This window comes from Xyrauchen texanus, chromosome 12 (assembly GCF_025860055.1).
Source record: "Xyrauchen texanus isolate HMW12.3.18 chromosome 12, RBS_HiC_50CHRs, whole genome shotgun sequence".
In the NCBI taxonomy this organism is placed as follows: Eukaryota; Metazoa; Chordata; class Actinopteri; order Cypriniformes; family Catostomidae; genus Xyrauchen; species Xyrauchen texanus.
This window is the reverse complement of record NC_068287.1, coordinates 46,233,974-46,261,192: the sequence shown is the minus strand read 5'-3', so window position 1 is coordinate 46,261,192 and position 27,219 is coordinate 46,233,974. Positions and strand designations below refer to the sequence as shown.

General features: G+C 40.4%; 1 pseudogene; it reads left to right on the top strand.

Moving 5' to 3' along the window:
* On the top strand, window positions 1–27,219 carry LOC127652374 (NACHT, LRR and PYD domains-containing protein 3-like; annotated as a pseudogene).

Sequence of the window (27,219 nt, the reverse complement as noted above, 5' to 3'; positions counted from 1 at the left end):
TGAAACTATTAAATCAGCAGACATTTTATGACTCGAGCAGGAAATTACACGACGAGAGAAAAATAGAAAAAGTTCGACAGTTTGTGCTCCACTGAATTGTCTGAAACAATAAATCAATTGATGAAGTATTTTGTAGGTGATATTCTAGTCAGTAAACAGGAAGTGAACATCAACAGCTCTTGACAGGTGAGTACTGAACTGCTGCTAAACAAACCGGAACTCAAGAGAGATAATGTTCAAAAGTTACTACAGGACTCGACTGCAACCAAATGTTTGCGACTATTATTTGAGACAGTATTTTTTTCAACTACTCGCACATGTGCGACCTTCAAATTTGACGACATTTATTATTATTATTTATTTTTAATTTCATGTTGAAAAACGAGGAGTTGGGCTGTGAGTGATTAGTCAACTGTGTGGATGACGTCTTTTACACTCGTGTGGCGTCACACTCATCGTCCGTAATGGTGCGTCACACACAACGCGAAGAAATTATTCGCCTCGCATTGCTCGCGCGAGTTTGACCGCTGGATTATAAATGTGAGTTTAATCTCGCGTTCGCCCGAATATTCCCCCTTCTCTTCCGGAAAAGGACAGGAGGAGGGGCTTCAGTTAATATGTGACTGTGATCTAAAATAAATCCGCACAATGTAGTTTATGTATTTATTACCAAAACATTTATCAGAAATACTGTTAAAATGGGGAAAATGTGAATAATAGTGTTGCAGGTTGATTTAAGGTGTGCGCCCCTACATTTTCTGCCTATACCCCTAAAATGTTCAGTTAATATTTACAGTGCTCCTAGTAAAATAAGTTTGTCTGGAGCCCTGTACTATGAATGCAAACTTAAATACAGTGAAAAAGACACTATTAGCATAACATAAATGTATATAAATAATTTCCAACATTCTTTTGAATATCCATGTACTAAAATAAAATATTTGATGCCATGAGTGTACCTTCATTTACTATTATTTTAAATGGACATGGAAAATTAAGCATTGTGATAACAATTTTACATGGTCGCAAAAAGTAGGCTAGTTCTTTAATTTACCTGATGAACTTTCACCTTTTGCTGACCCTTAATGCTCGGCAGAGCTGATGTATACTTCTAAATCACTTGCACCTTTATTAGCAACTGACACAGAAGTGCAGCTTTACATGTCATACATTCTGCTGGAATCTTTGGAGCAAATGTTCTGTAAATTTGCACTTTCGTTTGGCCATTGTTTCCACTCAGCTGTTATCTGCTGCTGCTGCCAGTGTTGCCAACTACTTTCAATGAAAAGTAACTAAAGCCTGCTCAAAGTCCTATTAAACCCCCTTTTTGTTTTTTTTGGAAAAACAGATTATGGTCACCCTAACTGAAATGTTACTGATTTGATTGACCTGAATATAGATGATGTCCCATTTGTTGACAGGTGTTCAATGGACTGTTCAGATGATGTCATGGACTCCACAAAGGATCTCAGTGGACAGACAGACACAAGGAAGGTCAAGAGGTCAGAGAATTTTAATGGTTTAATAAAATACACTGATAGATATTTCTGATATGCTGCACAACACTACAGTATAAAACACTCTGACTGGATTATCTCAAGTAGAAACATGTGAAAACAGCTTTAGGGTAAAGTGAGATCTACAGTAAGATGACAGTGAGACGGTTTGATTCAGTCACAGACAGAACTGGAAAAACTTGTACAGTCAGTTGAATGTAGAAGATGAAACTCTGGCTGCCAGCAGGTCATCCCCACCTTCCTGAATCTGGGAGGGGACAGGGGGAGGCAAACAACAATAGTAATTCAAAACACAAGGTATTCACTGTAACAGCGAAAACAATACAGTTGTACAATACAGTACCATTTAAAACAGAGGGAAAGGCCAACAAGGAGCGGCAGCGAGAGAGAGGAAAAAATAAACACTTACTCGCCGGTTCTCTGATACCTCTATTGGACGACAGCCGTGCTTCCCCGGGTGGATCGGAGACAGTCCTCCGACCCCTGGCGTATGGAACACCCCACTGCGTTCTCAGGGAACAGAAGGAGTCACCCTCGCCCGTGGCAGCGGTTCTCCCGGGACCGTCTTCTCCCCTCGCGTTCGTCCACTCTCAGGCAGCTGGGCTGCTCCGTCCCCCGGCAGATGGCTGCGTCTGGTCTGTTGGGGTGGATTATAGTGGTGAGGACTCCACTACGGCGCATCCCTCCTCCTTCCCGGGTTTTCGGCACCAGTGTAAAGGGATTAATGGAAAGGAGGTGGCGAGAACCGGCTTGACAATATAAATAATAGTTTAATAATTAACAGAATCAAAAATACACAAACACACACAGGTGTTGGACAGCTGCCCTTAAATCTCTCTCTCTCTGTCACACTGCCGTCTCTGGTCAGCCTTGATCCCTCTCAAGGGCTTAATTAGCCTGATTAGGTGCCACCCTCCAACCTGCCATGATCTTCTTTAAATAAGCAGAATTGAGAGTCCTGAATTTTGAACTAGGACTGTGCATTAAACAATATCAAACAGTTACTGTGTGTAACCATGACAATCTGCCTTTTAAAATGAATACATTAATATATTTGTGTCATCATTGTTTTTATTGTCTTCCATAAATGTACAAGGTGTGTGAGAATCATCAATGTTCAGCTGGTGTATTTCAGAAGTCTCATGTTAGGACTGTGTGCACAGTAATCTCCAGTGTGCTGCTTTCTCTTGTCCTAAATACAAATATTCTCATTAGTCCATTTCTCTAAGTGACCTGTGACTGAAACAGAAGAGTTGACCTCTTTTGGAGAAGAGAGAGAAATTCTGAAAAAAAGTAAAGCTGAGACACTGATGAGAGGAGAAGAGTGTTTGTGTGAGTTTGTAGTTTTAAAACAGTGTTTAATTGTTGTTGTGTTTTAGTGTCATTCATGGAGAATCTCCTGAATCCAGCTGTGTGTCCATGAAGAGTGACGGGTCAATGGATCCTCCACCTGAATTCAGTTCAGGAGCTCCTTGTGCTGATGTGAGGTGAGGACTCTCATGTTGACTGACAGTATGAACGTGTACATCACAGTCTGAGGGGCGATTAGAAAGAATCCAGTGTTAAAAAAAACACAACAGTTAAAATAAATGTTATCAAATGGATCAATACTGATTATATGTCACTGTCATGCATATATACATGTGATATGTACATTTGTTTACAATCACTGTGTAATGCACACACCTCATGACCGTACACCAGTGAGGTCAGGTGTCATTACATGTGTCAGTTTTATTACATAACACGAGTCAAATGCAATAACACTTGAAATTCATGAAGGATTGTGTTAAAGGAATAGTTCTCCCCAAAAATGATCATTCTCTCATGATTTACTCCCCCTCATGCCATCTCAAACTCGCATGACTTTCTTTCTTCTGGACAACACAAATAAAGATATTTTGATGGAGATGTGAATATATCCATACAATACAAGTCAATGGGGACCAAACTTTCACTCTCAAAGGACATAAAGACATCATAAAGGTAATCCAGGTGGTTTAATCCATGTCTTCTGAAGAGATAAGTTCGGTTTTGGGTGAGAAACAGACCAATATTTGGTTATTTAAGTCCTTATTCAGTAAAAGTTTAGCTGTCCTATGTGTGTTCACGAGAGAAGCTTGTTCACACATCCTCACGCTTGATGCGATCGTAATTTCATGTTCATGCAAGAACTAACATGGTTTTAATACAACCAGAAGGTCAAGGTCAATTTATTTCTAGAGCACATTTAAACACAACAACAAGTGTAAACAATGTGCTGTACAATGCTGTTTATACACTCCAAATTAGATTTATATGTTAATTGGTTTGTTGTTCAGTATGGTGCATATGTGTGCTTTTCCTGGATGCTAACCGACAGAAAGCAGTGAGATCACATGATCACATACAGTGCATGTGTCGAGCATGAGGACGTGTGAACAAGCTTCACTCATGAATGCACATAGTAAAGATAAGCTGAAGATTTTAATGAAGAAGACCTTAAATTGAGTGTCTCCCCCAAACTGATCTTATCGCTTCAGAAGACATGGATTAAACCACTAGAGTCTAATGGATTACCTTTATGCTGCTTTTATGTTGTTTTTGGAGCTTGAAAGTTTTGGACTCCATTCACTGGCATTGTATGGACCAAAACAGCCCAAATATTCTTCAAAATATCTTTTGTGTTCTGCAGAAGAAAGAAAGTCTACAAGTTTGGAGTGACACAAGAGTGAGTAAATAATGAGAATTTCTGTGTGAACTATTCCTTTACATTCATAACACCCAAACTGTCCAGTTGTAATAGAGGTGTGTGATGATTGTAGCAATAAATGACAAATGTCAAAATATAGTATGAATAGAAAGTGTGTATACTAATGTGATTCAATAAACAATATCTTAAGATTATGAAGCACATGCTGTATTCACAACATCAGACTGAAATATAAACATAGTCATATGTACAGAAAAATACAGTATTATTAATGAATCAATCCATACTTTAAGAAAGCGTTTGTTTGCAGGAGTAAAACACAACAGTCCTTTAAACTCGACCTGATCTAAAAACACACCAGATCATCTCAGTCTTTTTATAATACAGTGATGAAATCAGACCAGAAAAAAATCATAAAACCACGAGAAACTTTTGATGTTTATTATTTTCAATAAATAAACGGTTCATCAATTATTCCTTACAGAAATGGAGCAAATTTGGCAAATATTTGTGCACATTTCAGACCTGCTGTTTTTCTTTCTGTGAGATGACCATGACAACAGCTACAGACATGTTGTGTCTGAAATGAGTCAATTACACTTCTGTGGATTTAAATGAGAATTCTTCATCTTTGTGTTTGAAGATATTTGATGTTCTTCTTTCATCAGTTTCTTTTCTCCTTGTTTTCTGCCGTGTGAATAGAGATGATGTGACTGGAGACCTGCAGCAGGATTCTCATCCACCAGTAGATGATGTTCTTCAGACAGTCAAAGACAAACACAAAACCAGCATGAAGAACAAGTATGAGAGCTTATTTGAGGGAATCAAACTACACGAGAATCAAACGCTCCTGAACAGGATTTACACACAGCTCTACATCATAGAGGGAGAGAGTGAAGGGGTGAATGAAGAACATGAGGTTTTACACATGGAGAAAACACCCAGAACTCAGCACCATCAAGACACTCCAATCTACTGCAATGACATCTTTACACCTGAAGCAGGATGTGAGGAGAAGAGAACAGAGCAAATAAAGACTGTTCTTACTAAAGGCATCGCTGGAATTGGAAAAACAGTCTCTGTGCAGAAGTTCATTGTGGACTGGGCCGAGGGAAAGGCCAATCTGGATGTAGATTTCATGTTTGTGCTTCCATTTCGAGAGCTGAACTTGATTAAAGATGAGCAGTACAGTCTTCACAAACTTCTGCTGGACTTTCATCCTGAACTTCACAATCTGGACTCAAAGATTTATGATGAGTGTAAACTTGTGTTCGTCTTTGACGGTCTGGATGAAAGCAGAATTAAACTGGAGTTCTCAGACATTGAGAAAGTTCCTGATGTGACTGACACTTCATCAGTGGGTGTGTCGGACAGTGAGAAAGTTCCTGATGTGACTGAGACTTCATCAGTGGGTGTGTCGGACAATGAGAAAGTTCCTGATGTGACTGAGACTTCATCAGTGGGTGTGTTGATGTCAAACCTCATCAAAGGAGATCTGCTTCCCTCTGCTCTCATCTGGATCACCTCCAGACCAGCAGCAGCCAATCAGATCCCCTCCAAATACATCAAGCGTGTGACAGAGATTCAGGGATTCAATGACCCTCAGAAGGAGGAATATTTCAGGAAGAGAATCAGTGATGAGCATCAAGCCATCAGAATCATCTCACACATTAGAAGAGCAAGAAGCCTCCACATCATGTGCCACATACCAGTCTTCTGCTGGATCTCATCCACTGTACACTCTGACTGAAATGTACATCCACTTCCTGCTCATTCAGATCAATGTGAGGAATCAGAAGTATGAAGAGAAACTCCTGCAGTCCAACAAAGTGATTGTGAAACTTGCTGAACTGGCTTTCAAACAGCTGATGAAGGGCAATGTCATGTTCTATGAGGAGGACCTGAAAGAGAGCGGCATAGACGTCACTGACGCCTCAGTGTATTCTGGGATCTGCACTGAGATCTTTAAGGAGGAATCTGTGATTCATCAGAGGAAAGTCTACAGCTTCATTCATCTGAGCTTTCAGGAGTTTCTGGCTGCTTTCTTTGTGTTTTACTCACATTTAAAGAAGAAGAACAGTGAATCACTGCAGATGATTCTGGGTTATAGATATGAATCATACATTAGAGGAAACTCTCTGTATGATCTACTAACAGCAGCAGTTGATAAAGCCCTTCAGAGTGCAAATGGACAGCTGGATCTTTTCCTGCGATTCCTGCTGGGCATCTTACTGGAGTCCAATCAGAGACTCTTACAGGATCTACTGACACACACAGAGAACAGTTCAGAGAACATCAGAGAAATCACACAGTACATTAAAAACAAAATCAAGCGTGATGAACTCTCAGCTGACAGATCCATCAATCGGTTCAGTGCTGCCTATAAACGTCTCTCAGCTGACAGATCCATTAATCTGTTCCTGTGTCTGCTGGAGATGAACGATCAGACTCTGTCCAGAGAGATTCAGGAGTTTGTGAAATCAGACAAACACTCAGAGGAGAAACTCTCTCCTGCTCAATGTTCAGCGATCGCCTACATGCTTCAGATATCAGAGGAGGTGCTGGATGAGTTTGATCTGAAGAAATACAACACATCAGATGAGGGCAGAAGACGACTGATACAGCTGTGATGAAGTGCAGAAAAGCTCTGAGTATTCATTAATGTCATCACACAAGATAATGAGATTACCTGCAGTTGACTGTGACATGATACAGTGCTGATGCTCTATGTGTACCTGTGCTGCATACAAGATCAAAATACATCATGATGATGAAACTAGCTCAGCTGACAGATCATCAATCTGTTCTTCTGTCTGTTTGAAGTGAATGTTCAGACTCCGTACGCTACAAATCTGATGCTCTGTTTGTTCTTAACCACAAATACTAGAGGTCTGCAAACTGTCAGGTATCAGGTGGGGTTCAGGTCAGTTTTTCAAGTAGAACAAGTTTGAGTCCAAAACTTTCAGTGGAATGACAAAGTGTGTTACTTTGAGAAATTACTGAAGAAGATTGCTGGATCTCTTTTCCCTCCATCCTGTCAGTGGGTGTGTGATCTGACAGAAAGGCCCAGATTTAGCTTAACCAGACATTTAAAGGTGACGCTAACTTTTACAGGACTGTTGGTCTACAGTTTGTGTTTAATGTTCACGCTGGTCTTTTTGTCACCACTTTCCACTGTGACATAGGTAGTGACGTTGCCAAAGTATTGATCTATTTCAACAAATTCACTTGGAGAATAAATTGTAAAGCGAGTAAGGACACGTACACACTGCTGCTAAATACGGTTGTCAGTTCATCTTTGAGTGCTTAATCCTGTTCTGTACACACACAGTTTGTTCATTTACAGGAGTGACAACCGCATTCAACAACCAAATGAACTCCTTAATATGAACAATAGCGTGTGTGAGGTGTCCGTCTTCTCCTGGTGCAAATCACACAAACAGAGATATGTGTCTTCATTCATTTATTCCAGACCGTCTCTCTCCACTGTAGTTTCTCTCATCAGTCCTGTTGTCTCGGGGTAACCTGTAGGAGTCCAGAGAGAGCGTGCACTGTTTAAAAACAGCCGCATAGACGCACTTAAACAAAACATGGCAATTCTGTTGATGGCTAAACATTGCAGGATGATAAAACGTCTCTGTTGGTAATCTCTTCACTCAATAACGGTGAACACAAAACAGGTTAAACTAGTAACATTCATGTTATTCTTCACAGCCGCGAGACGCTGCAGCGTTGCTAAGGTCATCACTTGTCAGTCATCACAAGTGCGGGAGTAACTCCTGTATTCCACACATTGAATTAAAATTTAAGAGATTCACTCCTGCATTTAAACTTTGTACTGTACGTGGTCTAAGTGATTTCGGGTTGGGTTCAGGTTTAACATTTGACGATACAGGTCACACAGTATCAGAGACGGGTCGGTCCCAATTCATGGCCAATTCTGCTTTGATTGCTGTGTTCAGCTCCCATACCCATCTTAAACACTGGGGGTGAGAGTGAGAGTCTCCTAATTACTAAATCAGATTGGGTCTCTGTGTGTTATTAAAGAAGTCTGACTGACCTGACCATTCACAGATTAAACAAATGCTAGTGTGACGGTCTTGCCCGGGCGGTCTATTATACAAAAATTTTATAATTTTTATACTTCTTATACTAAGATACAAAAATGGAAATGAGGGTTTCGTGGCACAGAGAATGAATCCGTCCTATATGAAACGAGATAATACACGGAGGAATTACGACCAAGCCTCGTGAAACAAAGTCAGAATAACTCAATATAAAAACACATTCGAAGCCAAACACATGTCAACAGATCCCTAACATGTTCATTACAAGACTCACAATAGAGCAGTTATTTATGTGTTTTAAGTACTTTTAACTGATAATTCTCCAGACCACTCTAAATGTGCCACTAACCCACAGCATGTCTCATTAGCTCAGCTGTGGGAGTTCCCAATTCCATTCTCTATTTATGGGCTGCAACTAACGATTATTTTTATAATCGACTAATCTAACGATTATTAGAACGATTATTCAGTAATTTATTCCAACGATTAATCATGATCTCTTAACTGACGATTCAGCTTGTGCCCAACTTAAAAGGTTGTATTAAACATGCCTACTAAAAATAAAGAGGACAAAATCATCTTTTAAAAATACCTAGAAATAGCATTCATTGAATTAAAGGGGAAACACTACTTGGATCTTTATTGTTTAATTAATAAAAAAAAATTCACTGCAAAAAATACCATTGTTATTAAGTATTTGTCTTGTTTATCATTTAACATTGTCCTTAAAAATCCTTAAAATAAGATACTTTACTTGAGAAGCAACATGTAAGATTTGCTTTAAGAGAATGTATCTTAAATAGAAGTGTATTTTTTCACTTGTTCATACTTCTGCCAGTGCAGTAAAGAATAAAAAAACTAATATTCAAGATATTTGCTCTAAAAGCTAGTCTAAATATCTTACATGCTGCTTCTCAGGTAAACATATCTTGTTTTAAGGATTTTTGGATATTTTAAAATATTTAATATAGAGATTTAAGAAATAGAAGACATACCTGAAAGCGACCTCCGCTGGCAACTTGCCACAACACACACCACCAGCTCCGCTCTAATCAAACTGTACATAAGCATATTATCCTTGAGATGTTCACATCATTACACTGTGAGCAAAGTCTCAATGTACCTGAATGGGAAAGAAAACGGAAATGCCAGGAAGTGAGGAACCCAGAATCACCAGGAGACGTATACACCCATCAAAATCAGGGTCCTTAAATAGCATGGTATCTCCCACCTCATTGGTCTGCCAAAAACATACCCCAAATAGGCCAATAGGATGGTGAAGTCACTTATCCTGCCACATATGTATCAGTACAGTCAGTAGTGTAGAGCAGAATGCATGGACTCAGATTTGTACTGCAGGAGGGTGATGATGTACAAAATAAACGATAAAGAAAAAGGTCCAAAGGACACCAAGAGCAGTCCCCTTCATAGCAGTCTCACAGTCTTTTTAAAGGGACTAGAAACTCTAAAACTGATTCATGCCCGACTTGATAACAATCTCTTCATAAGTATCAGCTGGATGATTTTTGTAAAAGGTGTCAGGTGAATAAAAACAGTTTTGTTAATAAAATATGTTTCAGTGACCGTGAACTCTGGCATGAGACTTATACTGGTGAAATTTCTCCTGCTATTACAGATGATTGAAAGCACATACATGCAGTGTTCATACGCCAGAACTCCACTAAACTTTTTCAGTGTGTCTGATCACATACAGGGGCACAGATGGCATTCACCCACATTTGAAGCTCTTTTAATACATGTAGACTATTTTACTTAAGAACTTATTTCTGCTTTAAATATGTTTGTGCTAGATTTAATGCAGATATAATTAAGAGAAATGGTACGTTGGATTTTAGCGCCTCCTGATTCTGAATTTGTGAATTAATTTCATGATCTACTCACCTGTCAATCAACTGACGCACTAAAACACTCATTTAAACTTTTCAGGCTATTTGTAGGAGTGCAGATTTAAAAGGAAATTACATCTGATCTGAATCTGAACAGAATGAACTTCAGGGATCTTCTGAAGTATTTCATTCATGCAGTGACACAGATGAGAAGCACACTCATCTGAAGCTCGTAATGGAGGTGTCTACTTAATAAAATAAGAGAGATTTCTCTTCTAAACGTCTTGTTTGTGCTCAGATTAAATGCAAGTGTAATTCATAGAAACGTTAGTTACACATGTAACTGTGGTTCTGTGAATTCTCGGTACGCCTTTCTCGTGCATTCCGAGTGACCAAGAACTCTGGCGGTCATCCGGAATTCACAGAACCACAGTTATATGTGTAACTAACGTTCTGTTTCATTCCTACTGACCGCCAGAGGCAGTATAAACACTATTGGATGACCCATACCAACATAGTCATGAGGAATGCCACTGACCTGATAAAAAATTAAGGCCGCTCCTGAAGAATTGCAGAACTCACGGCATGATGAGCAGCAATGTTGACCTTATAAAACCTGGCAAACGTGCATGGGGAAGCCCAGGTAGCGGCAGTGCAGATGTCCGCCAACGAAACCCCTCTAAAAACAGCCCATGAAGATGAGATGGCCCTAGTGGAATGGCAAGTTATCCCCCGGGGCAATGGTTGCCTTGCTGCCTTGTAAGCCAGTATAATAGTTTCCACTATCCAGTTTGACAACCTCTGCTTCGACACTGGAGCACCTTTCTTCACACCACCATAGCAGACAAATAACTGGTCTGACTGTCTAAATTTCACGTCAATGCTTTGCAAGGGCTCAAACTGGGATGAGCAAAGGAATGCAAGCACGAGTGGCAAATCCCACACGGGAAAGTGAGGATTCCGAGCAGTCTTAAGATGGCGTGCACCCTTCAGAAAACTGCAGACAAGACTGTGAGATCCAAGAGACGATCCACCAATTGGAACATGATATGCAGAAATCGCAGTGACATACACTTTCAATGTGGAAGCCGCTTTGCCCACCTCCAGTAAATGTTGAAGAAAGCTTAAGATGCTCGGAATGTCACACGTTGCAGGATCGAGCCCTTGCTTCTCTCACCATGCAGAAAAAAGCCTCCAACGGGCAGCATAAATCTGTCATGTGGAAGAAGCCCTAGCATTGGAGATTGTGTGAATAACCGCAGGATTACAATGTTCCAGAGAAGGATTTAACCCAATGGCCAGACCCAAAGCTGCATGTGAGCTGGATCCGGGTGCCAGACGCTGGCCTCCAGCTGGGAAAGGAGGGTCCTTCCTGGGGGGGAAGCTTCCATGGATTGCCTGACAGAATTCTTAGCAACAAAGGAAACCACGGTCTGGCTGGCCATCGCGGTGCCACGAGTAACACTCTGTGCTTGCACAGGGAGATCCTGTGTAATGCCTCCCATAACAGAAGGATAAGTGGGAACGCATATAGTAGGCAGTTCGGCCATTCATGAGACAGTGCATCCTGGCCCAAGGGGCTGGACACTTCTGTCCTTACGAAACATAGATGACAGTGAGTGGTCATCTCCAAGGAAAAAGATCCACCTCTGCTCTTCCAAATCGTAGCCAGATCTCCTGCACAACATCTGGATGAAGTCTCCATTCTCCTGGATATACCCGATCCCTGGAAAGAGCATCTGCTGTCTGGTTGCATGCTCCTGAAATATGAGCTGCCCTTAGTGAAGCGAGTTGCGGCTGGCACCAGGCCATGATCTCGTGCATAAGCTGTAGAGACCTGCGGGATTTCGTGCCACCCTGGTGGTTTAGATGGAACACTGTTGAGGTATTGTTGGACCGAACGAGAATATAGCGGCCTGCCAGGACTGGCATGAAATACTTTAAAGCCATGAACACTGCACGTAGTTCCAGCAGGTTGATATGTTCTGTGGTCTGGGTCGGTGTCCAGCGCCCGTAAATACCCCTCTGGTTCCATGTTGCCCCCCACCCTGTTAGGGAAGCATCGGTCATGACCAACTCCCGTCCAGAGGGATCAACACCCAGGGGCACTCCTGTCTTCAACAACTCCACCTGCCTCCACCACCTCAACGCCCGTAAGCAACGGTGAGAAATCAGTCGATGACTATGTCTGGTGGGATCTAGTTGCAAACAGTTGTTCCACAACTGAAGTGGTCTGAGGTAGAGTAAACCCAGGGGAATCACCACTGTAGCAGGGGTTAACATCCTTATTAGTCGTAGGACTACCTGGTGCTGTAGACACACCCGGGTGAAAGCGAGCCAAGAGTTGTAGAATGTTCATCACACGTTCTTGAGACAGGGAGGCAGACATTAGGTGGGAATTCAGGGTTATTCCTATGAACGTAGTGGTCTGTGTTGGACTCAGACAGCTCTTTTTCTCGTTAACCGAAAATCCCAACTTCTGCACATATCTGCTGTTTTGTTGGGGCACAAAGAAGCCAGTCGTCCAGATAAGGCATAATAAGCATACCTCTCATCCAAAGAGGAGAAAGAGCTGCCGTCACACACCTTATGAAGACACAAGGAGCAAGGGAAAGACCGAAAGGTAGAACCTTGAACTGGTAGGCTTGATTCAGGAAACTGAAACGCAGAAACTTTCTGTGATGAACAGCAATTGGGATGTGAAAGTATGCATCTTTCAGGTCGACACTTACAAACCAATCGTCTACTGCCACAGACTGAAGAACGTCGGCTGTGCGCAGCATTCGAAAAGGAAGGACCTTCAGGAACAAATTCAGATGCCTCCAATCGAGAATTGGGCGGAAACCACCGTCGTCCTTCAGAACAAGAAAATATGTTGAATAGAACCCCTCTCCCTGAACGAGGGGATTAACTTTTTCTATGGCTCCTTTCTGTAACAGTGAACGAATTTCCAGAGAGAGGGCCATTGAACAAACTGCATCTTTGACAAAGTAGGAACGATTCTTGAAAATCTGGGAGGCTGGCGTTTAAACTGTAGAGTATATCCCCTGCTCAAGAGTTGTCAAAACCCAAGGGTCTGCTGTGTTGGTCCTCCAGTACTCTAACTGTTCTATTGAAAAATGATCTACCGCCGGCCTGAGTGTCTCAGGATTTATGTGTACGACTTTTAGTGGTCGCGGGGGGCCACTGACGGGGTCCTCCTGGCAAATGTCAATGAGGTGGCCGAGGCCTTTTGAGGGGGCTGTGACTGAGGTGTAGCATGCTGGTGTATATATTGCTCCGGTGTGGCATAGCGATGTCGGGTCTGAACTGCTGGCATCCTAAAGGTAGGGTTGCGCTGTACCTGCGTCAGTTGACGAGTGGCCTCAGACAGCTTTACCCTCTTTTCCAACAGTTCTGGAACATTAGGACCAAAAAGATGTCTGGGAACAAATGGAAGATCTCTCAAGGTTTTCTTACAGTCCTCAGGTAGCCGTGCTTGGGCAACACACTTGGCGGCGGGCTGCCAGAAGCGTGGCTGCAAGACTACCCAGCTCGCGGGTTACATGGCCCGTTGCCAAAAGAGCCGTTTGCAGAAACTGTGAAATTGTGGGATCAACATTTGCTGGTTCTAGCGTACTGGTAGCAGCAAGAAGTAACTGACAGATTGTGTTTTCTGCACGAGTTACGTAGGCAACAGACTCGTATGCCTTTTTTAGTAATGAATCCGTGCGACAACATTGCGCACTGGGACATCGCACATTCCCTCGTAGAGCCTTGTCAGGAGACACCACCAAAGCTGCAACAGGCTGCTCTATTTCTGGAGCACGACTCACCCTGATGAAATCTACTTCAGCCGTAGATGCTAACGTCTGAGCAGTCTTTGAGCACCGTTTAGGCAGACCAGAACCTGTGAGGGCTTTTGAAAATTGAGCCACAAAATCTTTACATGGTGGCATGGCAAAAGAAGTCGCAGCTGTTGCCTGCTTGAAAAATACATTGGTTTAGGCAGATTGGACAGGTGACTCCTAGACGAGCAAGCGCCATTCGAAGCACAGCCAAAGTATCATCAGAAGAGGGCTGGGCCTGTCCAGATGACTGAACTGACCCTCCACTCGACCCCCCCCCACCGCTGATGAAAACCAGTGAAAACATCCTGAGGTGATGGTTGAGCCGCAACATCCACAGCATTCCCATGATAATGAAAAAAAGAATCAGAAGCAATCATAGAAAACACATCCAAGTCAGAATGATGTGAAAAAATTAGGGGAATCAAGAGTCTTCCCCAGTTCCACGATTCTGAACATTCTCATCCTCCTGTGTCATCTTCACAGGTGTAGCAGATGTGACAGGCGGAAGCGAGTGAAGCAGGCGTTTCAGCTCCACCATCTCTGAAGAAAGCACAGAAACCGTCTTAGAAAGTGAATTTTCCTGGACACACGAATGCCCCCCTCTTAGATGGGCAGGAAGCACCGGTTGCCGCAGATGCCCTGTGCTTCTGAGTGCGAGAAGGGGCTTCGTCCAACTGCCCGTATTTCACCGTAGAATTGGGGTCTAACTCAGCAAGATGGAGCCGCCATTCCAACATAGGTAAAAGACTGCAGTGCAGACATTGGTCCGTGAGAGCCTCGGGTCTCAGATGTTGAACACCCAAACACGATGGGCAGATGTCATGACCGTCATCCGGATTATTAGGGCACAGCTTACAAGTCAGTGGGAAACCAGTGGCAATCGAGCTGTGAGCCATAGTTACTCGCTAATAACACCTTCGGATAGAACCGTAAGGTTTAATTCAAGCAGAATGATGGTAACAAAGCAGAAGACAGGAAAATAATAATTCTACAATTCCTCCGGGTGAACAGACAGGTAATGTCAAGAAATATCTCACGAAAAAGAGAAATAAATATCTAAAATGGCCGATGGATTGAACCGAGGGGCGCAGAGTATCACATAAGTTTGAGGGGAAAAAAGTTCAGAACAACTGAATGAATGATGATAATGTCAACAGGAGACCGTTAACTTATAGCGCGGAAAACACCAGCCACCGGATAACACTCTGTGCTGCTTGGTGCTATCGACAAAAAGGAATGAAACTCACCAAAATGCGGCTAAAACACTTCAAATCCATTGAAGTGGCATAGATGTGCGCTGAGACAGCTTGTGAGGACAATATCTCGCCGCACTTGACAGCGCAATGTATTACTTAATCAAAACAACCTATCTCAACTAGGCGAGAAAGCGAAAGAGGCAGAGTGCTGAGCGACTGTGGTTTATAACACCCAGGGCTCAGCATATGTCACTATGTGACTTTGTTGGTATATTCTCTTGACCTATCTGGCTGGCGCTGCGATAATCCAGTAGTGTTTATACTGCCTCTGGCGGTCAGTAGGAATGAAACAGAACTGGTTTTAGTGCTTTCTTTTTCTTATTTTACTTTGTTGCATTTTATTATGCAGAAATACACATGAACGATGACTGTCCCCTCGAAAAAGTCTCCCCCTCGACCGATAGTGTCCCGTGAAGTGGACTTCACATGGTATTTAGTCGTCTTAAGTGAGATTCTAATCTGAAGGGAACCTTTATATTCAGTTGGAAGGGCACTTCAGACAGCATAGGGAATAAGTCTACTTCGACACATCACTTCACAGGAAGTGGAGAGGGAAATTTATGAACCAGTCATTGTGAAGCAGAGTACTGATGAAGTAATTTACCTCAGGTGTGTTTTCTATGCAGTTTGCTCGAGTGTGTAGTGAACGAGATGTGTGAACGGAGCCACACTGGAAAACTAGTTGTCAGTCACATCATATAATGTGACCGCTATATTGAACTGTACACGCGTGTGTCCTGTGTTCAGGGCCGGTTCTAGACATTTGGAGGCCCTAGGCAAAATGTATGTTGGAGGCCCCCCGCCATGCCCTCCTCCCCTCCAGTTTTCAGAATTCACGAGTTCACACTTACATCAAATTAAATAGAGTAAAGATTATGCGTATTTGGCATGCTGTCCAGGGGAGGGCTCCAGGCTCTGAATTTTGGCCAGATTTACACAGTATTACATTGGATTGCATTGTATTTTGGATTGTGTTGTTTACATCCAATAAGAGATTATTAAAAATCAAAGTGAGGAGATGGGGGTGGTGAAGGGATGCTGATAAACTGTCAATGAACAGAGGTAAGTCTGCAGTATATATACCTCTTATCTCGTTGAGTATCTGAATGTGCTCCTCCGAACTTTGTTAATAAAACATCATTTAATAAAAAGACTTGAAAACAAATATGATTCCTAACCATTTTATTTATACAAAACCTGTTATCAGTATTTTTATATTTTTACTTAAATGTGCATATTAATGTAACTTTAAGGTAAACAAAAAAACTCATCTGAAAAGTCATCTTTTTTTTTTTTTAGCAGTCAGGAAGTTTTTGCAGTAATTTGTTCAGTAATTTATTTATGGTAACACACTAACCCACTATTTGGGATAATGAACAGTTTTGTTTTTGATAGACTAAATATAGTCATATTAGGTATGTATTGTAGAGAAATACCTTATGATACACAAATCAGCTGCTAGTGGAAGTGAAAAGACAAGTTAATTTCGTGAACTGTAATTGTGTGCTTATTCATATGCTTAAGATTGCATACTTATTTTCAATAAATATTGCAACAGTATTTATGATTGGAAAACGAAAAAATGAAGTCTATTATGGTCTATAGTCTATTATGATAGACTAGAGCAGTTAATGTAGGCTAAACATTTGCGTTTTAGAAGATATACAGACTGTTTTAAAACTTAATAAACAATGCTTTAGTATAGTGCGTTTGCTCTTTGACTGACAAACTTTACTTTTTCTGTAGTATTTTGCGAGTCAGCTCCTGACTAGGGCTGGAAATCGATTGTAGCTACATACGCTCGGATTCAAAGAGTCAGAAGCGAATTCAGTCCATCAACGGCGCTCGCGCTCTTTTGAACTGGAAATAACCGTCAAATGATCTATCTCAAAATGACGCTGATCGTTAGAATCAGTTTATTTTTTACAATACATTACAATCACTCAAAAATAGATGATACCTGAATCACGAGCTGCACTTTCTTTGCGTGCCTGCTTAGCCTTACGCTTAACAGCCCCTGAAGGATGAGTTCGCTTCGGCGCCATCAGATAAATTTGCAGAAAAGTTGGATTTTATTCATCTACAATCTCTTCATTCATAAATTCAGAGGTTGGGAGTGACTCGCATGTAAACGGTGATATTAATTGGTTACAGGTGAACTAGGTAACTACAGGTGAATGACAATTGTTATATCCAATGGACAAACAGCATAGTATTTTGCTGCTCTTGATTGGTGGATAAGCATGTGTATGTTTTGGAGGCCCTGCCTCCAAGGCCGAGGCCCTAGGCAACAGCCTAGTTCGCCTATAGGTAGCGCCGGCCCTGCCCGTGTTAATCGTGAGGTTTTGTTTACTCATGGAGACGGAGATGTGAGTGCCATCTGAAGATCCATTCGCTGTCTTCCACCAGAGCTGCTCACGAGAGCAACACAAAATGTGTTAATTTAATAATGCGCTGTCCGTTGTGAAAAAAACTTGCCAGTGTTATGACGTCACCATCTTTATATTTACTTCAATCACTGTCACTATGGTTACAGATGATTGAATACGGTTGTGTCTTCAGTTATTCATTCATTCAGAAAGTATTCATGCAGCTACTGAATGCTGTTGTGTGAACAGAATATTTCAAGTCTCACACATGTAAAGTAATTGTGCTTGTCAATCCCAAACAGTGACTGTGTGAATGTAGTGAGTAGGGAGCAGTGAACACTGTGGAGGGATCCTGGGATAACACTGCTACAGACATTCCCTGCTCATTGTGTAGGGAGCATGGAGCTGTAACGCTGCTTGAAGTGAAATACAGCTACAATTATCAAGTGTTTAACAGGACTAGCCACATTATAGACTCAAATTACATGCACTTAAGAACACATTGTAAAGTAGTTCAAGGGAAAGGAGGAGGTGAGAACCGGCTTGACAATATAAATCATAGTTTAATTAAAAACTTAAACAAAAGACACAAACACACACTAGACGGACATGTCCATAAACAATCTCTCTCTACCGCACCATCCTCTGCAGTCAGCCTTTATCCCTCTCGGAGGCTTGATTAGCCTAATACGGGACCGGGTGTGTAGGATCACGACCCGGCCCTGCCCTCCGCCCTGCCACACACATATTTCAGAGTTTTGCTGAAAGTTGTGTTCTGAAAAGTCATGTTAATGAGAACACCTTTTAAAGGGTTAAAAAATGTTTTTCCATACACTGAATGATCTCTTTATTAGGAACACCTGTACATTCATGTGGTTATCAAATCAGCCAATCATGTGGCAGCAATATAGTGCATAAAATCATGCAGATACTGGTAAGGAGCTTCAGTTATTGTTCACATCAACCATCAGAATGGGGATTTTTTCACACAACAGTCTTCAGAATTTACTCAGAATGGTGCCAAAAACAAAAAACATCCAGTGACGGGCAGTTTTGCAGACGGAAACACCATGATGATGACAGAGACGTAAACACAACAACACCACAAAGTGTTGTTTCCAGTGATGGCTGTGGGGAAGCAAAGTTTTTTATTACTTTTATTTATTTTGGTGTCTGCAACATGTGTAGAGATTGTTGGTATTAACTAATGTCATGTCTCTTGCACCGTTTTCAGGAAATAAAATTCATTATAAAAGTATGCCTTAATTTTAAGTGGGAAACTGAAGACATCTGGACAAAGAACCATAAATTAATGACTTTGAGAAGAGGAGAAATTTGGTCTCATATTCACTGATTCACGATGCTGTTTACCAGCAGAGAGGGACTGAAGCAGTATATTTTATAATGAATCAGTTGCTCTAATAGTTTTCTTTATTCTATTTCAAACAATCACAGAATAAACATTTACAGCCATAACTGTCTAAATTTGATACAGCAATGCTGTGATGTTTTCTGATGTCAATCATAGGCTGTACACTCCTGGACAAAAAATAAAAATTTCCCAAAATGGCAAAACATTAAAGGTGCAGAATGTAATATTCAGAAACCCTTGTTGGTAATGACACCTGTGGACATTAAGTGAACTGCAGCTGCTACCTGTTGCTTATGCACATAAACACACTCCTTAGGGACCAGAGCGAGCATCGACCAAAACAATGACGTAATGTACAAAGAGACTGAACGTGATCCACCGGCATCATACTGATAGATGAGGTAACATAATTAAAATTACTTTTGAGATTGTTTTACTAAACATTTTGAGACTAAACTAAAACTACTTATCAGCTAACATAACATACTGATCCACACATACTGAGCTACACACTACCGAACTATTCCAGACAGTTACTGTTGCACTATTGTATGTTTTGTATGTCATATGTTGTACTACGAATAAGAAACCAGCGTATTTGCTTACATTTATCCTCTATAACTTACATTTAGTATAAAGAGAAGATCATTGAAATTATTTGAAAGTTACAAAGTAAGGTAGCTTGCAATTCGTCAGCATTAGCAGCCAAGATCAAGTTAGCTAAAATGAGATCAATCCTTATGGCACTATATTTCACATGCTTTGCCAATTGTGGGTCGGTTTTGATCCCCAAAACTGAATGAAGGTCCCTCCAGGAATCATATGCCCTGCCAATGTTCACTATAGTTTTTGCTCAACCACGATCATGTTTCCGCTTAGCCAGATGAGATTCAGTAGATAAATGTTTTTTTGCCTTACTCTGAGTTTGTGTAGGAGTCGGTGTTGTGCTGAGAGCCGGACATTTGCTGGATTCCATCTCTAAGATAACGTTACCTAGTGTTGCAGTTTGTTGTCGCTGTTGAATATCGGAAGAGAAGCACTGAGGCAAGGCTCTCGGAAGCGCACATAACTATCACATCCTTTGGATTTTCCTGGCAAAAGCAGCCTGCAGGATAGGTAACCTAGGAAGTCTGGGAAGGGCTCATTTTTTAAGTTGCGTTACAGCCATTCACATAGTGACAAAAAAGGTGAATATTACATGAAAATTGTTACATACTGCACCTTTAATCTTTTAATGATCTTAACCACAAATCATTGGTCAGGAAATGTCTCGCTTTGATTACTCTGTCCTTGTTTCCTTTCCTTGCATCCATTCCTCATTTCCTAAGAGGGTGAAGTATGAAACGAGAAAAAGTCAGTAAAGGAATCGAGGATGCACATTTTTAGAAATGAGAAGCACCCTTAGAAACATCTTTACTATAACTCAGAATGCAATGCAGTATTGCGATGTAAATAACATGGCAGTGTACATACCAGCAATGCATTCGTGATTGCATCTTAAAATCACGTGATCTCATCATAGTCATTAATAAATATCATAAAATCACTTTATATTTTTAGTAATGTAGAGTCTGTCCCTCATTACACGTTAAGAATTTTTTTTTAAATGCAGCATGCAATAAATCTGATATGGGGCCACCACCATTGTGCCCTTGAGCAAGGCACTTAACTCCAGGTTGCTCCGGGGGGATTGTCCCTGTAATAATTGCACTGTAAGTCGCTTTGGATAAAAGTGTCTGCCAAATGCATAAATGTAAATGTAACTTGTTCTGTGTAAAAATTATTTCTCCAATCCTATTTTAATATGCAGTGATGAATATAATTGTGCTTACTTTTCTTGAAACTTGTAAACACTGTGTCTCTGTGGCACTATGAAACTTCCCCTGTTTGTTTTTTAGTGACCCATCACAACAGCACTGACTCAACCAATGGTGTGAGCTGGGGGCGGGACTATATGCTTGTTCAAAAAACAGCAGATGGGGGGCATGTTCAAAAAGCTTTTATTTTTAAAAATGTATTGTGAAACGTATTATTATTATGAAAATTATTTTAGCAATTCCGTTCATTGACGCTAGTGGCACAGAAATGACATACTTCAGCTTTAAATAAAATTGGGGAGATCAGTCAATTCAGAAGGAACTCATGCGCAAAATGGTTTTAAAAATTAATTCTCTTTCAGATTATCATTGTAACAGAAACAAGTGTTGCTTTCTGGACATAAAATGCTTGCTTTGCACTGGAAAATCCCATATTCCCTCACTTTGTCACACTGGATTTATTACTTCCTTGATATTGTACATATAAACCTGTCAGAGGCCAGAATGCATAAGGAAGGAGGGGTGGCAAGGGGGAACAAGGGAGCAATGATGTTCAAACTATAAATTATTTCATATGTTCTGCACACACTGTTGTATACTTTTGAAAAGCAATACATTTTTGATTAAAGAAAAAATAAACACGAACTTTCACATCACCTCCTGTCCATATGATTTTTCTTACAGACAGCTGGATCAGATGTTCAAGACAGTATGTCAGTCATGTGATCAATATTTTATCAATATACAATCTCCTTATTGTGCTGTATTTTATTCTCTGTTAAAGACTGGCAGGCTGTAATCTCACTGATGAGTGCTGTGAAAGTTTGTCTTCAGTTCTACAATCATCAAACACCCTGAGAGAGCTGGACCTGAGTAACAATGACCTGCAGGATTCAGGAGTGAAGCTGCTCTTTGATGCCCTGAAGAGTCCTCAATGTACACTGGAGATACTGAGGTCAGTGATTTTCAGTAGAAATGATCAGACATTGAATCAGTAAATGTCCTCATATTTTCAGTCATAAGCTTAATTTACATAATCATCATCTAGCATCTGCCAGCGAGAGGTCATTATTCTCTTAACTGACAGGACTCCCTACTGAGTTAATGATTCTGACAACTAGGAAAGCATTTCTGATGTGTTAAAAAATTAAAAATAAATAAATAAATGCTCAGTCGCTGGGCTCTTGTGTTCTCATCATTTGACCAATGAGCTTCTTTTTCTGAAGAACTGACCACACGTCTTGCTCTGATCTGAATGCTTTCATCAGCAATCACACTCACAGCCGCATATCATCACAAAAACTGATTGTAATCCATAGTGATTCTGTCACCAAGATGTTTTCTGTGACTCTCCAACACTAAAATTACTAATAAAATAAGAAAGCGGAGGCAGAACAGTCTGTTTTTATTTAACAGAATTCCTTTTCTCACTGAAAGCTGTGGCAAACCCAGAGAGGATAAACTCACAATCACACACATCCACAGCATAAAGTTACTTCATGAATCCCATCCTAAATCACTATTATAATTGTTTATGTTCACACGGTACTCCTGTTGTTACTTCGGTGACCTCCATGTGAAAGGTAATCAGAAATAGAGTTCGGCACATCTGTCACCCCTCCGCCATTCTGAGTCTATAAAGAGAGCGAGATCTCAGCAATTTACCGATCACAGTCGATAAATGTGACGCCCTCAGCCAAGAGTGAGTTGTTTGGAGTCAACTAGTTTGACACTGACTTTAGTGACTGCCACTGCAGTTCTTCTGAAACTGTGGAGGACTAGTTCTGGAATAATCTGTTGTATAAAACTACTTTCTGATCATTTTGTTCTTTGTTTAGATTGGCAGGTTGTGGATTCACTGGTCAGTGCTGTGAAAGTTTGTCTTCAGTTCTACAGTCATCAAACTCCTCAAGTCTGAGAGAGCTGGAGCTGAGTAACAATGACCTGCAGGATTCAGGAGTGAAGCTGCTCTCTGATGCACTGAAGAGTCCTCATTGTACACTGGAAATACTGAGGTATGTGTTTGCAGTTCATTATTACATTGGAATATAAGTTATGAATATATTGCTGTGGATACTCTCTACATGTGGATGGGCTCCCTCTACTGAATCTGGTTCCTCTCAAGGAAATCAAGTCCTTTTGATTCTGACATCACAGTTCAAAATGATCACAACATAAATTTTTGACCAGCTCTTTAGGACAATCTTCTTAAAATGTTCAGATGAGGAAGAAACTTGCTGCAGATGTATGGTAGAATTTGCTCTGATACCACAAACAAACAAAAACAATACACTGCAACAACAGCAAATATGATATAATAGTGGAGTCAGTGTGACTGCAGGTAGGTGATACACTGTATAGTATATATCTCAATTATGTTCTGCCTATTTTATGTATTTATATATCAATATTTATGTATTTGCTCTGAAATGTCATGACAGTAATAATATAAATAATCAGAGTAACATCATTTCAACCAAACAGCCATTGTAGCCAAGTAGATACAAAATCTTTAAAGCAAGTCATAAACATTTTGTTACAAAAAATGAAATCATGTTTTCCAGACAGTCTTTAATAAACAAAGAAGGAAGAATTATGTTTTTTCATATTGCTGTGAATTGCTTTGTTTGTTATCATAACAGTGTGCAAAAACTACAACTTCACACACTTGTGTTTTAGAACCCATTCAGGTTGAATATTATTGTAATATATGAGTGAATTATTATTAGACTGAGAGGATAAGAATTGTTGTCTATAGAAGTGATATATTTCTGACATATCTATTTCACCTGGTAAGGGAACACAGAGACCTGTGATGCTCACTGGTTTTTATGGTGAATTCTGTGATTTGAGGAGTGACTGTTTCAGTGCAATGGACCACATTTGTGACTGGGACAACCCTAGAAATGGCTCCCTGACCAGTGCACTGACTTATAATCAAGAGCTGATTGAGATGCACCATATGAGTTCAGTCTCCGTGTACTTCACAGGTACCAGGGGCCTGACATATAAATGTTATGTACACACAAAATGGGCTTTTGAATTGTATTTTTTTATAATCTTGCCATAAATATGTGCGCACCATCTGTACACTCTTGACTGCGTTTGCACTCTTATACTGGTGTGTGTGAATTGGCAACTCCAACTGGCCAATAATTAACTAAACCTACTGATTATTGCATATGAATCGCAGCTCTACCGTTCCAGCCTGATGACCCAACTGTCTCAACTAATTCCAGCAACAAAAAGCGAGGTGACGTGACGAACACACACATGCGCTGAACAAATCTGAATGAGCGGTGCATGCCATCTCCTTTTATACCCGTATGTCCAGGGGAAGAGCGGCATGCAAATTCCACTCCCAAATTGTCATTTACCATTTCTGAATAAAGCAAAGGTGATTAAGGCTCTCAAGAGCGAACCCTTAGTGTCACTACTTCAACACAATGTCTCGTTTCCTCCATCAGAGACAGAGGTTACATCAGTAACCAAGAAGATTATCTGACTGTTTGTGTTTGTTGATTATTTGACTGTTAATATGTGTGTTTGTAGATTATTTGACTGTTGTATGTTTGTAGATTATCTGAATATTGATGTGTGTTTCTAGAATATCTGACTGATATCTGTGTGTTTGTAGATTATCTGGCTGTATGGTGACAGAGGCTGCCTGTTGTTTTGTAGCTTCAGCTCTGAGTTCAAACCCCTCACACCTACGAGAGCTGGATCTGAGCTACAATCACCCAGGAGAATCAGGAGCCAATCTGCTCTCTAAGAGACTCAACAATCCAAACTGCACACTGGACAAACTGAAGTATGTTGAGCTGTAAAACCCTGTTTACATGCATAATCCATCCCCCAATTGCTCTTGAATACACTGAATGGCCAGTGAATGCACTTGAAATAGCACCTCTATTTATTCCTTTCAAAAAATTCAAATCCCTAACAAATACACACAGAAGACATATTATAGTGTTTCATTAGTATTAGGACATTTTTGTAATTATGAAATGTTATCAGAAATGTTATTTTTACACATTTTCTAAAGAGTAATCTTCAAGCATCTGTCACTTAACCCTTTCACACTTACTGGTGCATATTTGGTGATGGTTAACGACTGGCCTCCTTATAATTGTGGCACACATTTGTGTTTCTGCAACAGTCAGTGCTGTCAGATTCAAATCAGCTTTCATGCAAACACTAAACTGTGCTGCCCAAGTGCCAGAAAATGTATAATCACACAAACTGTTACTAATAGAGTCTTTTCAAGCACACGGTATGATTATTTTATGACACAGACATCCAAATAGTCACAAAAGTACCACTATAAAAGTTTACAACTCGTATACAAACAGTCCACACAAAATGAGCCATGTCTGTTTACATTAGGCACCATTCTGTTGTCAATCATAAGTATCTCAAACAGCAGCTGAATAGTCTTTTCAAGCACACAGTATGCTTGTTCTTTAAAAGAGATTGTCACAAAAACACCACGATAACAGACAACAGCTCAGCTATATGCAGTCAATACATCAGGAAAACAAGATCATCCCAATCCAGCCATCTTTGTTTACATTAGGTGGCAATGTGTTTGTCACACACACATACACAACCACATATTGGTATCCCTATCAGTATGAGGACTCTCCATCGACATAATTATTTTTACACTAAAGGTCGCCCAATAGTGGATTTTACAGATATAACTAAGTTGGGCAGTACCTGCCGATAACCGATTAATCAACCGATAGTTTTTAAAATTGATCCTGAATGAAAAAATATCACTCAAACTAAATAAATGCTGAACATTATTACAAATATTAACAATACCTGACTGAACCATGAAAATGTATTGTACTTTTTTAAATGAAATACTGTAAATATTTAAATATAAATATATATGAACTAATATTCAAATTTTAAAGTCAGCTTGGTCAGAGAGAGATGACACATACACAGAGAGTGAGAGAGAGACACATACACAGAGAGTGAGAGAGACACACAGAGAGAGAGAGAGAGAGAGAGAGAGAGAGAGAGAGAGAGAGAGATGTTCTCTTTGTGTTATTTCAGATAAAAATCACTTTCAGCACTTTGAAGGAAGTTCATTTTCTATAACTGTACGGTTATGAAGTAGTTCAGGTTTGTTGATCTCATTACAGTTTCATATCAAAGATTCATACAGTCAATACACAAGATTCACAGAGTCGTGCAGTGTAGACATTGATCAAGCAAACAAATCAATATTCAAACTATTTTAATTAGTTTTAAGATCCATGGAAGATTACACAGCAATTACAATCACAACAATAAACTTATTCTGAGTCTCACACTTTATATCCCACAATGCATTTCATCACAGATGTGTGAATTGTGTTTTAGGTGAACTGAATGTGATGTCATCATTTGTGTGTGTTTGTGTTTTTATAGCGTGGATCATGGAGGAGAGTTCAGGATTACAGCAGGACCACGCAAATGTAGGTCTACACACACACTTTCACACCACACACAAACAAACACACTCTCTCACCACACACAAACACACTCACTCTCTCACTCACACACATACAAACACACACACACAGGTTTAGTGATTGTTGTGTTATAAGTGTTTTTTCTCTTCTTGTGTTCAGATGTCTGTGATCTCACACTGGATTCAAACACAGCACACACTGAACTCATTCTGTCTGAGGGGAACAGGAAGGTGACACGTGTGAGAGAGCGTCAGTCATATCCTGATCATCCAGAGAGATTTGATGTGCGTCGTCAGGTTTTGTGTAGAGATAGTCTGACTGGACGCTGTTACTGGGAGACTCAAAGGAGTGGAGTTGATGCTGGTATATCAGTGTCATATAAAGAAATCAGCAGGAAAGGAGAGAGTGATGAGTGTGCGTTTGGATGCAATGTAAACTCCTGGTGTCTGTGGTGCTTTAATGACAGATTCATTGTCCATCACAATAATAACAACACTTACATACGTCCCCCTTCAGATGACTGTAAGAGAGTAGGGGTGTATGTGGACTGTCCGGCCGGCACTCTGTCCTTCTACAGCGTCTCTGACACACACACACTCACACACATTCAACACCACATTCACTCGACCCCTCTATGCTGGATTTAATCTTTATTCTGATTCCTCAGTGAGTCTGTGTGAAACTGAACATCAGAGCACACACACACACACACAACTGGATGAGTGAAATATACTCACTGTATCAATTACATTCAAATGTTCAATTACAAATTATATAAAAATGTCTATATATAAAAAAAGAAAATAATGTGAGTGTAATAAACAAGTACAACACAAATGTATGTTTGCTCTCTTGATAAATTATCAAGAGAAAAATTAGATCATTAGATCCTTCAGCTTTATCTAAATGTCATGTGTCTAAACTATTCCTTTAACTGTATTTAGTGTTCACTGTTGTCCTGCAGGTGTCATCATCAGTCTATGA